The 17,009-nt window shown below is 37.0% G+C and overlaps 1 protein-coding gene across 1 annotated transcript in view; it reads left to right on the top strand.

Moving 5' to 3' along the window:
* The window catches only part of RAI2 (retinoic acid induced 2), a 30,326-nt gene that overhangs the window by 10,617 nt on the left and 2,700 nt on the right, over positions 1–17,009 (top strand). The gene's annotated exons all lie outside the window — the stretch shown is intronic.

The following is a 17,009-nucleotide window of genomic DNA, read 5'->3' on the forward strand; positions in this document are numbered from 1 at the left end:
TAGTTAGTTTGATTAGTTCTTCTAGCATTTCATTATGGTGCTTCGTGCCGTCTGCCACGAGAGATGAATTTTGTGGTTTTGAGATCAAATATTTAGTGTTACTTCTTTCCTTGACTATATATTCTGTGCAGATGGGTAAGAACTAAATAGAACTCATCAGTACAAAATACTGCAGTAAATATGCTTACACTATGACCGAAAAGTAAATTGTCATAGCCAGTGTTTGAATACTCAGATTAAAGTTATTGCTGATTCAGTAATTTGGTCATTGTTAACATCTGTTTGGGGAATAAAAGCATACCAGGGGCCATGTCATAAAATAAAATCACCATACAGTTTAATTCAAAATAATATGGGAGGATCACTTTGTTACTTTACATTTCCATAGAGTTATCATTTAAGCATGATGAAGTATTAAATTATTAAAATAAGAATTTGCCTTTTATTGGCACCACTAAACTAAAAAATGCAGCAAGTTTATAATTCACAGGCCATTTCTCCAAATATTTTAAAGTAAGTTATAATATGAGGAGACAAAATATAGAGATAGCAGATTTGTATGTGTTTGTACAAAAAAGAGTAAATGCTAGCAAAGCATCTATGTGTCTGTAAATTGCCTAGAAAGTTCAAGGAACTGAAGGACAAAGTTGATTAAAATCATTTGTTCTAACAGTCACCAATCTGGTAAGTGCTAATGAGGGTAAGTGATTAAGTAATGCAAGGTAAAAAGATCATCTAGTTAATGTCCTTTCATATCTAATCTCTCCTTGTTTTTGCACACTGGGAAAGTTGTGTTACAAATATAGGAAAGCGAATTAGAAATGTTTATGAATAGTTGGTTCTTCCTTCACTTCTAAACTAAACTAATATTATTGTGGAATGTATCATTCATGAATAGTACCATAGGCTAGAATTCATGATCTAAAACAAATTCACAGTGGAATGAGAATGACCTAACCTAACACAGCGTGCATGAAAATTTGCTGGAAACATTCATGGTATCGTTGCCCATGTAAATCAGACTTGGATTTTGGAGCTTGAGAACATGCAAAGAGACATGTTTGCAGCCTTTATTTCCTTGACTTGCTACTATGGGATGTAGGCATGGGGAAAATGTTCAGGCAGCTGGTTAACTCTCCTTGACTTATTATACTATGTTGGTACTTCTATTGAGCAACAAAATTTCCTGGAAAGACTTTTATCCTGGTTCAGTTCTAATCACATACTGTTGTGTATAGGCGGTGGGTACAGAATATAGATGAGGCTGAAGATTTGGATGCATGTCCTGTTGAAATTAACACGGTGTAGATGAGCATCTGACTGCAGATGTCATTAGTAGGATGCACATTTTGAGATGTCAACTAAGCGCAACTGCTTGTCTCATCTCCCTTTGGCTCAAAGAATGGTAGTTGGTAGCTGGGAAGAAGGCTCCATTAGTTGGGGCTAGGTCCAAGCAAGACTGAAAGATCCTTCTGTCACCTCTTCCTGGAAAGGCTGGAAAGAAGCCTTGTTGGTAGATGCACCTGATGTAGGCACAACAATATAATTTTGATACAGGCTTTAAAAAGCTCATATTTGAAAATGGCGCTGAAAAAGAGCTTAATCTCGTCAATTTCTTCTGCATTAAATTCTGAATATAGATTATTGTGCATGTGCTGGAAAATCCCAGTTGGCTATGGCTTCTCAGCTCATGCATACTATATATTCGTGCAGTGCTACATATATGTGACTGGTCCATAGGTTTCTTTTTAGTGTCAGAAATGGCCTAAGGGCATTCACATTTTTTTTCTACAAGAATTAATGTCTTGCTGCTGTACTCAAGAATTGTGGAATAGGATTGCCATGTCTTTCCTGACAGAACTTTTGTGCCTTCATAGCCATCTGGCAGAAACCCAGCAGTGTATCTCTATGCAGGGGGAAACTGCACATCTTGACTTTTTGCCCATTAAAGCACAAAAGCTCTCAGGACAAGTGTTCCAACTTCTAAGTCTGTAGTATACAGTCTTGTCTTTTATTGTTTGCATCAAATTTAATTTTACCTCAGAAGAAATAGAACAGATGCTATAATTGAATAAAATGTGCTTGTCTTCTAAAATATCCAAAGGTTATCATTTTATCAAAAATGGAGCATCTCTTGTTGGAGGTAGGGTTGTAAATCTGTCACAGTATGCCCTGAGGAGAGTGCTTATCACAGTCAGTTTCTGTCACCCAATCTTCATTTATTGGCTTAAAAAATTACTACTACACGCTCATTCTTTTCTGTCTAATTCAGCTGGTACTTAAAGCCAGGAAGTAATTAACTCCAGATCACAGTAATATGACTTCTGTAACCTAGTGTTCTTGTGACAGGAACATCTGAGTAATTGCAGGGCAACTGTTAACGTTCTGCCTTAGCAGCGGCAGGCCAAGCCCTGTGAAATGCTGAACCTCTGTTCTCCCTGCAAAAGTCAATGAGGATTGAGGGCTCCCAGTGACTTGTAGATCAGGATCTGAGGTAATTGTAATTTGGCAATAGACAGCAAAAGTGATTGCTATTTTGGTTACCTGTGCTCTTCTTTCTACAAAAAGAGGAGGTGAAGATGAGAGACAGCACATCTCTTTACAGTTGGTAACAGTCTGGATTTAAATTTTTTTAGCAAGAGTGCAATTCTGATGCCACATGGCTAGTATGAATCCAACTAATCGTTTTTTCTCTCCACCACATCTTTCCTCCACAGTGAGATGACTATTTCGTTTTTATGTCTGATGTTTTGCAAACAGACAACATTCAGACACCATGAAAGACTTTTAATAAGCCAGATAGTTTTTGGTGTTGGACATGATCACAGCTTGCTTTCCTCACTCTTTCTATAGTGGATGAAGGATGATTGAATGGTTCTTTGTCAGATGAAGCTCTGCCTTGCCATAATTGGGCTTTGGTATATTGGAGACTGGAAAGTATACAGTCATGTTCTGGCACAAATTAGAATTATAAACTGGAATCTAACTAAGGTTTAGAATTCTGGTTTGTAGAGGGAAAGGAACTCCTTTTGAATGAGGTGATAACATCTGAACATTATCACATTGGAACTAAATCAAACCAAGAAATGTTTGATCATGTGCTGCATACTGTAGGAAGAGAGAAGTGAAAGGAACACACAGCACACAAGTAAAGATCATGTTGAATGCCAGAGGAGTTAGCCGTGTTAGTCTGTAGTTGCAAAATAGTAAAAAGTCCAGTCGCACCTTTCAGACTAATCAACTTTATTGAGGCATAAGCTTCCAAGAACCACAGCTCTCTCCGTCAGATGCAGATGCTGAATACTAACAAACTTTTGCTTAATTTGATTTTGTTGTAATGTCTGAATGTAGCACTGACAGAATGTTGAAGTGTGAAAAGAACGGCTGGGAATAAGGGTGGTGGTGGTGAAAATACCACAGCTTTAGGGGCACATCACCTGTAACATGTTTTCCCAGCAATTGTTCATTACCTTACCAAGTGCTGGTAATGTATTGAGGCAGTGTATTGAATACTGTCAATGCTAAGGTGGGAATAAGAGCAGTAATACTACCATTTGGCTCTAAAACAGCTGTGGGAGTGCTTGTCAATAATGCCAGTAAGCACCAAAAAAATTAGCTGTATTTATTTGAGAGATGTATACCCAGCCTTACTACTAAAAGATAGCTCAGTTTGTGACATATTATTCTATTGTTACATCATTATATTACAGAAGCAAAAAAAAAACACCCTGCTACTAGAGCACTGCAAATCTCAAACAAATTAGTCACCAACTCTCACCTTTAATGTACTTCACAGAGCTGTTGTGAAGATATAGTAGGTAGAAATCTTATATTGCAACTGAACTCCTTAAAGGAAGGGAGAGATAAAAATATAATGTATTTATATGCATGTATTTATGTGGGAAGAGTAAAGTTATACCATTTTTCAGAAATGTTTGAAATACAAATGAGTTTAGTATGTTTAGTACTGGGCGTTTTTAAAAGTTTACCAGTCTAGACTGTATCTATGAGTTATCATAGATGAGCCATTCTGAAACAAAAGCAAAACACACCCTTTTAAAAACAGGATCTGTGGACGTTTATTAATCAGAAACTAGTAATCTCTGTAAATGTTGTTTAGGATGAGGCTAAAATAATACAACACTTTGAACAGTGGGGCACTTGGGTATAATCATGATCTTCCAGGAGGATTCTATTTTTTAAAAAGTTTTTCAAGTGTCAGTCTCAAACAGAATCATTGTTTTATTTGGTTCCTTTTAAGTATTCTGGAAGTATACATTGCTACTACTAAATGGGATATTAATCTGTCCTACTTCTTGTCAGCTCACGATTACTGACAGAGACATCTTAAAAGAACAGGGCTATCAAAATAGGCCTTCATCTCCCTTCCCTAGCTTCATAATGAGCATTACACAGTAAAGAAACATGAGCTTTCTCATGAAAATTCTCAGTATATACATTTTTATGCTCCAGTAATATCCAAGTGAATGTGGTTATCTAAAATAGATGCATTATAGGTTACTGTGGGCTTAAATTTTACCACTGTGAATCCCACTCCCCCCCCCAATTTTACTTACACATTTCCACTTTTCTTGTAGAAAAAGTACAAATGGTAACTTTTAAAAAGCAAAGAGATACCAATCCATGATCCTAGCACATGCCTCAAGGCTCATTTACAGAAATTGAAATGACAAAGGAAGCAAGTTCTTGAATGGAACAATTCTAAGGAGTTGATTGTATTTTGAATTATTACAATAATAACCCTTATGATTCGTAAAAGTTGTATAAATAGGAAAATCTGCCAAATATTACTTTTACATCATAATCATACTGTGACAGGAGAAGTTGCACCTGGTAGATTGGCTGCTTCATTAGTTCTGAAGGATACAGTCTGTATTGGGCAACCTTGTGAAAGGAGACAGAAGTAGATGCCTATCATATGTTAATGGTATCAATTTATATCTCCTTACATCCTGTTGATAGGCAATACAGGATCACTCTCAGTGCCCTTAAATGGAAACAAGGTGGATGACAACTGCAAAAAGGCCTTTTTGGTGGTAGGACTGCTTCTCTGGAACAGCCTGCTCTAATAGGTCTGCTTGGTGCCATCAATATTATCATTCAAACTCCAGGCAAAGAATGATGCTTCACCCATCTATTCTGTGAACAGTCGTGCATATTATAAAGGCCTGCTTGATTGTAGGTTTTTTAAACCTACAAATGTTCTGTTATTTGGGGGACTTTTAATCCCCCAATATATATTTTTTTAAAAAAATAAGATTTTTCTGCTGTAACTCAGGGCTTAACTCAGATATGTAGAGTCCCTCATCCCTGCATCTGCCCCACACACAAGGCCTGGTTCAGAATTAGATATTAGATTAGATAATGTTTAGATAATTAATTAGGTAATGTTTACATATTGTAATTCACTGTGATAACCTTTTTATATTTAAAAAAAATAAGATTGAGTTTTGGTACTGTACTACATTTCATTCTCGACGAGACTATATAAAATGTTCATGTCAAATTCATGACTTTTTAATTATTTAAATACACAATGCAAATTGAATTCACTATCTTTATGAATAATTGCCTACTATATAATGGGTTCTGTATATGAACCGGAAGTAATGTCTTTTAGAGGCCATCAGCAAATTAAAATTAACAGTAACAATTATGTTGCCTTTCTATATTCACAGTTTTTTCAATCTACATTTTGCATCAGAATGGTTGATTCAGTTAAGCCATTATAATTTTTGTCCTGTCATATTTCAAGATAGGGATAGAAATATGTATTGCCACTTCTTAGGACAAGATTCAAAATTTGTAGATTGCTCTATATCTATTGTTTGAGGAATTAAGTTAAGAGTCCAAAAGCTATTGTGTGGCTTTATGGTGCATCCCTTAAGGACTCTTGCTTGATGATGATGGATTACATTGATCCATTAATGTAGCTGTCTCAGCTATGGAAAATGAAACTGTGGTCTTAAGTTGTGCATGCACAAAACGCTGCTCCAGAACGAAACATTCCACATATGTGTTGTATTTTTTTTAAAGAAAAGCATTCCAAAAAGAAGAAATAGTGCTAAAAATGTAAACAGAATACTCATGGTGTTAGAACATAATTCAAAATCACAGCTGGAATTTTTTTCAAAGCCATGGCACTACAATGTGCACAGCTTTCTATGTTTAGCAGTGTTTCAAACAGTGCTTCTCATGGAGTAGGGTTCCTATTCAAGTCCACATTTCCAATGTGTATGGAGATAGCTTCCAAGAGACCTGTGTTACTGTTGCCGCCTGTGGTACATACCTGACACCTGTAATAAACATAAGAAGGAAGTAATTTTTAATGAAACAGGTGAACAAAGAAAATAAATCTTATAATAAACAATAATAAGAAATAATAAAGGATATAGCAACACATTTCCCAGCTGTCCATGCAACAGTTCTGAATACAGTCAAAGATCAAGCTCATAGCTAAAATGAACAAATATTTACAAAGTTTGAGGATGGTTCTACTGCAAAAACTATACTATGCATCCTTGTACTTTTTTCTCTTTAATTCATAATTGCTTCATTTAGAATTTGGAAAACTGTGACTATATTATCTTTTATCATTATTTGTACTTAATGTAACACAAAAAGTCACAATATTTTTAAAATCCTCAAACTGTAAGAAGCACAAGTTTAAAATACAAGTTTAATTCATGCCTTGTAAACAAGGAATCGATAACAGGTTTCCAAAATACTAAACAAGTCTCTCTTGGGTCCACCATTTCTCAACTGTAAACTCTGTTAATATCATCATTTCTGTCACATATTATCCTTAACAAGCTATCTTAGTGACAGTGTCTTTGAATTAGAGCCAACCAAGTATTGTCCAGTTCTCTTTATTATTACACTCCTCCTCCCATATTGTCTTTGTACATGAAGGTTCAAAGCATAGCCTTTTTTGATGATGAAAGGGACTGCTTGCTTCATTTTTATCAGCAGAAAAGCTGGTGGATCCAACCCTATGTTTATGCACTGTTTCATTTCTATAAGGATTTTAATTACAGTAAGCATATACTGTGCTAATAATGGTTATTAACATGTTCTTTAACACATTGAAATAATTCCCACTAGCCAGTTATTAAGTATTAAATTAACAGTCATCAATTGAATTGTGTTAGAACTTTTCCACCAAAATGATACTATTTTACAGCATTATCACCTCTATGTATATTCTTTTATTAGAATTATTATTAAAAGAACCTACCTTCACCATTTATTTCCATATATCTAAAAATCATGAATCTTTCAATAATTGCCTTTGAAATTCTTGTAGATACATCTCTCTCTCTCTCTCTCTCTCTCTCTCTGTCCATCTCTGATTAAAGTGGTTATAGACATTTTTAGTAAGTTTCAGTCTGTACCCTGAAAAAGTCATCACTAGCCTCCCACTCTGAAGATTCCCTTCTTAAAAGCTGTTTGACGTTCCACTGCCCAGGCTTGTTTTCTTTCTCAGCAATGCCCTAGCCCCCTTTGGAATGCTTTCCTGCAAGAGGTGCGGAAGGCCCTTGCAGCAGCCTACTTCTGTAAATAATGCAAAACTCCATCATTTAAACAGATTTTTGGCTGATGATCAATGATTATGGGGAGTTATGCTCTGGAGACATGAGGTGGCTTATTAATTGATAATGTTGTATGTTGAATTTAGGTTCTTCATGGTTCTAATTGTTTTGTTGCTTGCTAGGCAGCCTCAGGGCTCTGTATGACATTTTGAATCATCATCGCTGCTGGGGTACACATTTTTAAAAATTGTTATAGCCATGGGTGTTCTCTGCGCAGATCAACAAATCCATACACATTGGCCAGCTAAGACGAGGACTAGGATATTGGTTTTTGCAAGCATTGAGAAAAATCTCCTCGCTGTCTGCCATCTGATAGTTTAAAGGGACCTGCCGTTTCCAAGCCGCAGGAAAAGTTCTGCCCCTTTACGACTCAAACGAACCAGTAGACTAGTTCGTGGAAACGAGCTACCACGAACCGCCCTGGTTTGTGCGTTTTTTTGGGTCATAATTCGATTCGTGCCCATCTCTACTAAGAACCTCAGAGTAACAGACACAGATGGAATGATCTCATTTTTTAATACTTATGTTGGATTGTGGCTCCCCAAGGATGATGCATTTGATGGCTCCGACTGGCACTTCAAAGACACTTTCTCATGCCAGTCGAGAAAGTGAAAGTAGCCACCTGCAAGATAAGCGATTCACAGCTACACAGTTAGACAGCTACACAGATATTTCTTTACACATTCTCAGAGGCCCAGAATACAATACAGAGTATAATAGGCATACATGGCAGATAAGCAGGGCGCGTCTGACACCTTGTTTCAGGTTTATGTAGTTGCATGAGGGTGCTTATTTTTCATGTCATGATGACCATATTTTTAGAATTAAACAAACTATTAACACTTTTTAATGTGGGATTTCTAGCACAAGTCTTGCACTTTTTAGTGTGATTGTGCATGCATGTATACAGACACAACCATAATGGAGATTATTTAGGTTTAACGTACATATGTGCTAGTTGGGTTAACTCTAAGAGTCAGATCGAAAAACCCAGGGGCCAATCCTGCAATATTCCTAAGAAGAAATTCTTTTCTGTGGCATGTGAACATCTTTCAATATTTCATCGGTAAGTGTATAAACTTCAAAGCAGGTGAAATTTAATCCTGAATGGCTCCATGCTGGAGAAATTTTGGAGAGCTTTCTCCTCTTATCCTATCAACACCAAAGTGCTACATATTACTCTGCTGCTGCCTTGAATTTAATCAGAAGGTTGGAATTTTGCACATGACTGTGTTCAGGAGAAAAGGTCACCCGTTCCACTGAAAGAAGAGGTCTGCTCATGGCAGAACAGAAGAGTGAAGTTTGAAATAAAATCCTTAGTAGAAAATGAATGGCTTATTCCAGTAGTTTTATACTGGACCAATAGCCAGTCTAAGTGATACGGAAAGCCAGGGGCAGGAGAGCCCAAACTTTTACCTGCAAACCCCCTCTATCCTTTGCAGCTCTGCTAGCAGAAGGTACCCTCCAGACCCTTGAAGGATGACTTGTATGCACGAATACTCAGTCTTTGGTTGGCTACTTCCTGTGGTGTATTGCCGAAAGTCTGGTATTGACAGATCAGATGCTGGATCTAGCCACATGAGGGTGGGCTATGTTGCAACAACTGGATTTAGCTGCTTGATTATATGTAGCATCTGCTGAAGTCAATTAAAAGATGCCTTTCTGGATGTCTGGCTTTTCTGGCTTTTCTTTTAGATTTGAACTGCAAAACCTGGCAATCAAACATTGCTAAAAGATCTGTCTCCCTATTTATTTATTATTTACATTTTATTCACATCCTTTATCTTTTGTTTCCCCAGTAACTGATACCTTAAGAAATCTAAGTATTATTTATAAAATGAATCCAACTTGTTTGTTTTTAGTAACTATTTTCTTAAAACATTCTTTTCTCTTTGTTTTGCTGGGGACTAGAATACCATTGAAAAATGATACTAAATAATCAGACAACAGGGAGACTTCAATTACAAAGAGTGTAATTTTGTTTAAAATACATTTTCCCATAAGAGAATAATGCAATTTCTAATACTACTTTAGTCCCATGTACTTCCTGCAATCTCATTCCTAACATAAACATCAAAACTGAACTATCCCAAGGGCATCTTTTCATGAAGGGTCTGTGTTAGTGCTCTAAATGAAAAGAGCCTCTCGCACTGAATGGATGCATAGCAAACATGGAAGGTTATGCCATATTATGCAGGTCAATGACCTATTAGTTTCTTGCACAGTCTTTATTTTCCAGACATGGAAATTGCAGAACTGTAATGTCTTCCCTTTTCACCACCATGTGATGTATCTAAATGTATTTCTTTATTCTTTAAGTTTTAGTATTAGTGGATGTTATAAAAGTTCTAAATTAAAAATTCTAACAAAAATATTTCTATACAGCACATATTTCTTCAGTTGTCCAATGCTTTGGTAGTCTACTCTAAATAATGAACCTACTGGTGCCCAGTCCTAGTTGCAACATTTCCAAAACCAGACATATTGGTCCTCATGTTTGCCTACAGTCTTCTGTCCAAATAGAAGAGCCTTAGTAGAATCTCCTTGAGGGTACGTATTGTGAGGCACCGATTTTTATCACATCTCATATTCCCAGGATTCAAGTCCTTAAAGACCAACTAGATTTCCAAGTATAAGTTTTCAAAGCTCCCTAACTCTTGAAAGTTTGACTCTTGGAAGCTTATCCCTTGGAAATCTTGTTGGTCTTAATTTAGGCATACAAAAATGAAAGGCATCTATGGGAGCTTTAGGAGACCTTACTAAAAGGTCTTATTGTTAGGAGACATTATTTAGGAGACATTACTAAAAAGTCTTATTGTTAGACGTTTGCATGTGTGGTTGGAGCAAAATTTACATGCACACATTCAGGAAAAGTTCAGCTATGGATGTATGAAGTCACATAGGGATAGTCAATAAAGAGGGTATCTCACCAGAGGACCATCCTGATCCAACAGACATGTTCCGATGTTGAAGACATACATTTATCCTCTACTTAACTGCTGTTTACATCAGCACATTTTCTTTTCTTCAGTATTTTGTCATTAAGCTCAACGTTTTAGGTTTTGCTGTAGCTGAATTTGCTCCTTTTCTAGTGCAATCCTAAGAAGAATTATACCTTTTGAAGTTGATTTGCTTTTGTGGACTTAGCACAACCCTAAGCTCTACTTAGGTTGTGCTATTCTTGGTAATTGAGGAGTTCTAGTGATTTTATTGCTCAATCGTCTTTATATTCGCCGTCCTTTTTTAAGCCCCTGCTTTTCAATAACACACATTACATCAGAGGAGTTAGCCGTGTTAGTCTGTAGTAGCAAAATCAAAAAGAGTCCAGTAGCACCTTTAAGACTAACCAATTTTATTGTAGCATAAGCTTTCGAGAATCAAGTTCTCTTCATCAGATGCCTGATGAGAACTTGATTCTGGAAAGCTTATGCTATAATAAAATTGGTTAGTCTTAAAGGTGCTACTGGACTCTTTTTGATTTTGACACATTACATCACTAATCAAAATCTAACAATTGGGAGCAGGAATCTAGTTCAGCAGTACTGGGCTTGAAGTAGAATAAAAGATGAATAACAGCGGTTAAGCAGCATCTGTGAACAAGTATATTAATAAGGCAATTTTTCAAATCCTGTGATTATACCTTATAGCACATAACTGTGCTACATGACTTAATTGCACAGCAATCATCAAGAGCTAAATATGTGATCAGATTAATCATCATTTTCTTTAATGGCATTTCCAAGTAGCTTCCTATGAAATAACATTTATCATTGAATCATATTGATGCACTTAAGCCTTGTCACTGCTATTATGGGATGCCTAGCAGTTTTTACAGCAGATCTGTTTTTGTTGCCTCAAGATATTATACATTGAACAGTTTTGTAAGTGGGGGCAAGAGGGAGTGGAAAATCAGACAATCAGCCTGCTCGACTAATTAAGGATTTTAAGATTCAGATGCATCTTTGTCTTTTGTTGTATAGCAAGCACTGAACTCACAATGTGTCTTGTTTTTACATTTCAATATAAGAATATGAATGAAGATATTTTGGCCCAAAGAAATAAATGTTTTGTTCTTCTTATAAAGAAGACAGTAAAAACTGTTTGTAGATGATTTGTCAACTTCATGTTCTAGATTCTGTAGCAGTTTAAATATTTAAACTCTCCCCCCTCAAGATATGAAAGTGAACAAATAGAAGTTAAACCTCACCAATGATGAGTAGTATTTCATATAGATTAGCGGATGTTAGAGGTCCTCAACAAGCTTAAGACAACCAACTACAAGTTTAGAAACGTTATCTCGAAAGTTCATTAAGTTTGTCCTAAAGAACACGTGATTATTATCATGCTCTGATAATCTACTTGTCCTTTAAAACTTGAGCATGCTCTCAGCGTATAAAAGGCAAGAAAGAGGGCATAATGAGCAATATGGTAGATCATATGGAGAGAAAATTAGAAGATATAGCTTGTCACTGCAGAAGGGATTGAGAATAGTGAAACTTCTACTTCTCACAAGGTTCTGTACATTCTCTCTTCAGGGTTTAAGAGAAATGGGCTAACAATTAGTGCACAGTTTCATTGTTCTCTGAATATCCACCCAGTTCTGTTACTTATCCGTTATATAGCCTATATTTAAAAGTTCTACTTCAGAAGTACTTCTCTTGCTGCAACCAACACCTAAAGTAGTATCAGAAGCAAAATGAGTTTGGTAAGGGAAACAGTGTATATTGACTATGTTTAAAGGGGGGGGGGGATCCAGAGATTTTTCTTCAAGGTGCTTGCTTGTGAGAGCTCCTTCATCTAACTATGATCTGCTTCAAGCACCACAAATCTTTAAGTCCTTATTATATTTTATGCTTTGGCACAAACGTATAGACCATAGTTACTTGTTTTCTTCCCCATGGTACACATCATATAAATTCCCATAGCCTGCCTTACAAGTCTCCCTTGTAGTATCATTTTCACTATAATTTCTCTATTTTTCATAGTTAAATGGATTAGGTGGGGAATTGGAGATCCCTGGGCCCTACAAAGTCATTAGTTTCTCATGAAAACAGAGATCACTATTAATTAAGCAACAACAGAATTTTTTAAAACCCAAAGTACAAAAAAGTTAACATTTAAGACTATTCCCATGTTTTAGACAAAGAAGCTTGACTCGTTTCAGTGTTTCCTCAGTATCTGTGTAACCTGCATCTTTGTGACATGAAGGAACTAACAGTCCCTGTGTTCTCATCATAAAGGTTTGTTTGCAGAGATGCGACCACTTTATGAATATATTGGGATGGATCCAGTGTGAAATTTCTGCTTGTGCTAGAGCTCATACACAAGTAGAAATACAAGCCAAGGACCATGGTAGCTGTTTGTAGTAAATCAAACATTGTAATGCCACTTGTTTGTCTGCTCGCATACGTTCATGTGCAACCAATTTTTGGGCAACGTAATATATATGGGAAAAAGTAATAGGTGTTACATAAGATCTTGGGCAAGTAGAACTGCACTAAGGCCAGCGTCACATGGCCATAAATTTCACACCAAACTAGCGACATTTCCCACCGAATGCCCACCTTATTCCATTCCAGTTCATTTTCTCGATCTCATCCGCTTCCATGTGAATGCCCAGGATCGTCTCTGAACGCTTTGCAATGCCAAAGCACTCTCTTCCCTGCTCATCCTTCCTGCATTTTCAATTGATTTCCCCACCCCTCACTCCCAGAAGCCCTTTCGCAATCAGCAATTGCGCACCTAATTAATAAAAATAAACCTTATTGCACTATTGCAATCTTCTGTAATGCTAGAATAAATGCCCGATTTTTTTTTTAGGGGGGGGGAGACTTTATTTTTTTCCCATGTCTGGAGACACTTCGATTTGACGTCAGAGAGTGCTTCTGCCTGAATAACTGGAATCACAAGCATACATGATGTGATGGGTGAATCTGTTCTGATGCCGAAAGCAACGAAGACGCTATTTGGTGCAAAACTGACGGAATAAATGGCCATCTGACGATGGCCCATGTCCGTTGCGGAATCTAAGCCATCATACGCTTATACCCAATGCAAGATCTAGCTGTATGATGCACAGAACAGAACCAATTTCAAACCAGAGAATTCAAGCTAAACCAACTTAAGGGAGAGATACTGGTATAAACTGAACTCAACCAATGTCAAGCCACAGAAGCCAGCCACAGAAGCCAACTTGGAAAATCCCTCCCAAAGCACAAATCCTTTAAAAATGAAATACCTTTTAGAAACAGAAAAAATGCATAGCACTTAAAGTTTGTAAAACAGGCCAAGAAGGGGGTGGGGGAGGAAATCCCAACAAAACAGCACAACCCCTTTAAACTCCTTTAAAAACACTGCAAAACAAATCTGAGAAAAACTTATTTTTAAAAAGAACCTGAATGAAAACAAAGGCTCTCTTACTCCCAACTACAGTCCTCCAGGCAAAAAAGAAAAAAACATGGAAAAACTTGTAACAATATTTTAAAACAAAGTCCCTTGTGGACAAACCAGGCACAAAACAAAAATTGCTTCCCAAGCAGGCAGCAGAAATCCAAGGCAGACCCCACTACCAGCAGCAGAAAACCCCAGGACTCCATCAATGTAGCTCTGAAAAGAGGTCAAGGTATGGGACAGACCTGCTTTTTATCTTGTTTGTCCATGCCATGGAAGGCTGTGAGAGATTCATTGTGACTGGGCAGAAAGTTCTAGTGCTCACTCTAATATCTGATCCCATTGCCTCTGAGCAATACCTCCCCCTTCCCTCCTGTTGCCTGGGAACTGTTAAATGGAAGAAAAACAGGACTGGGAACTTTAAAATGGCGGCCTGTATATTCCTGAATAGTTCCAGAAATACTGGTATTACTGGTATTCTGAGAATCCCAAACATTTCTCCGGATATTTGGATTTATCAAAAAAAAATGCAAGTAAAGTATTTTGAATATATATTTGGACTGGAAATATCCAAATGCACATATCTATTTCTTAAAAAAAAACCAGGGAGGGTATTTCAGATAGAAAGAATGATGAAAACAAGGTCTGCAGTATGTGAGTCTTAAAATAATAATTAAGCAAGTTATTTGCTAAGAAATTAGATTAGAATAAGATTATATACAAGTACATTGGGATGAAGTTTTTGTGGCTGCAATATGCCATGTGTTAGATTAGCATCAAATGCATCATCCTTCGGGAGCCACAATCCAACATAAGTATTAAAAAATGAGATCACTCCATCTGTGTCTGTTACTCTGAGGTTCTTAGTAGAGATGGGCACGAATCAAATTACGACCCAAAAAAACGCACAAACCAGGGCGGTTCGTGGTTCATGAACCAGTGGTTCGTGGAAGCTCGTTTCAACGAACTAGTCTACTGGTTCATTTGAGTCATAAAGGGGCAGAACTTTTCCTGCAGCTTGGAAGCGGCAGGTCCCTTTAAACTATCAGCTAGCAGACGGCGAGGGGGGACCCCCCCTGCCACCTGCCAGCTGATAGTTTAAAGAGACCTGCCCCTTGCAAGGCAGGAAAGGGCCCCTTAAACTGTCAAATGCCCCTTTACCTTCCACTGCTAAGCAGCTGGAAAGGGGCATTTAAACGCCATGAACCACAAACTGGTTTGTAAACTGGCCCCAGTTCGTGGTTCGTGGTTCATGAAAACCCACGAACCTCATGGTTCGGTTTTTTTTGTGGTTCGTGCCCATCTCTAGTTCTTAGAGGAAAGGTAGGATATAAATTTATTTTATTTTTATTTTATTTCTTCATTTATATCCCACCTTTCTCCCCAGTGGAGACTTAAAGCTGCTTACATTGCTCTCCTCCTTTCTATCCTCACAACAACCCTGTGAGGTCAGTTAGGCTGAGAGAAAACTACTTGTTCAAGGTCACCCAGCAGGCTTCTGGGTCATAGTGGATTTCTATCTGAATCTCCCAGATCCTAGTGGTTCTCAAGGTATATGATGTGGTAGACAGATTTTTTTGTTTATCTGCCATATTATTATCATATTTGTGTAGGCACATAGCACATCAGATCAGAAAAACTAACATTCTTCACTGTATTAATTGCAATGGGAGTATGCATACCAAGTGTAGCATACTTGTGGAGATGTTCCCATTTAAATACACTGAAGATTGATTGAATGCTGCCCTCTTTTGTCTTCTGCTAAATCCATGATTGATAACAAAATTATTTTTTTGTTATCTGATAAGTCCCCCGAAATCACTGCATCTCTTGCTGAGTTCCTCTCACATGTATGTAAGTTAAGGGTAGGAGTTTGCAATACTTAGATCTTACTATGTACCTTTTTATTGTGTTTTTTATTCTATCACGGTTCTTGACCAGCTAAGATTCCATATTACTCTCTTGGTACCTACCTTTTGGGGTTTTTTTAAAACCTTGTTTTACTGTATTTTATGCCAATAAAAGGTTATGATATGATGATGATGATGATGATTGAATGCTGTGCATCTGTGTGGATACTTTAAAATTACTATTACGTGTTTATGATCCACAAAAATATTATTTAAGTTATTTAAACATCAACTAATAAAGGCATTAACATTTTTTAAAAGATTGAAAGGAATAGATAGCATTAAATTGAATACAGTAATTTTGAAAATATATTGTAATACTAAAATAAGAAATTGATGATCTATTTTATTAATATAATAAAGATCTTTGGGAAGTCATGAGTAACAGCGAAGAGGATTACTCTTCGCTGTTACTCATGACTTCCCAAAGACCTTTAACACTCCCCCCCACCAAACACTTAACCCTTTCTTCCCTCCTTCCTAAACATTTCCCCCCATTCCTTACCTTTTCCTAGAACAGTCCTGTTGTGTCTCGCACTGCCTGGGCCTCACCGTGCTTTTGGGCAGCCCTAAGGCACCTTGCTGGGCAGGAAGGAAAAGGAACATTTTCTGCACACTTGGGCTTTTTGTTTTGAGGAGGTAATATGATACGCACATAGGTACATACTGTACATAGCACTACCTACATTTATGCTATGGCATAATTTTCAGTATTATATTATGTACGGCTGAAAACCTACTATTTAATATTGTCAGCTTTAATGACTGATAATCATTCTTGGTGGAATTCTGATACAATTTTTAAAGTATGTTATTGTTTCTCTCTCAACCCTACCCACCTCACAGGGTGATTGTTGAGGGGATAATAATAACATACTTTGTAAACTGCTCTTAGTGCATGTTAAGTTGTCCTGAAGTGTGGTATATAAATCGAATGTTATTATTATGTTGTTATTATGCATGCAAGTGTACTTATAGGGCTCTGAAAGCTAGGGTTCCAGACATTTAAATAAGGGACATCAGGCAATACTAGTACCTGTGTAAACACAAAAGATTTGTGCTTACTGCTGCAGGGTGGTGGTGATGGCAAAGACAT

The sequence above is a fragment of the Eublepharis macularius genome, chromosome 3, assembly GCF_028583425.1.
Source record: "Eublepharis macularius isolate TG4126 chromosome 3, MPM_Emac_v1.0, whole genome shotgun sequence".
NCBI classification, from domain to species: Eukaryota; Metazoa; Chordata; class Lepidosauria; order Squamata; family Eublepharidae; genus Eublepharis; species Eublepharis macularius.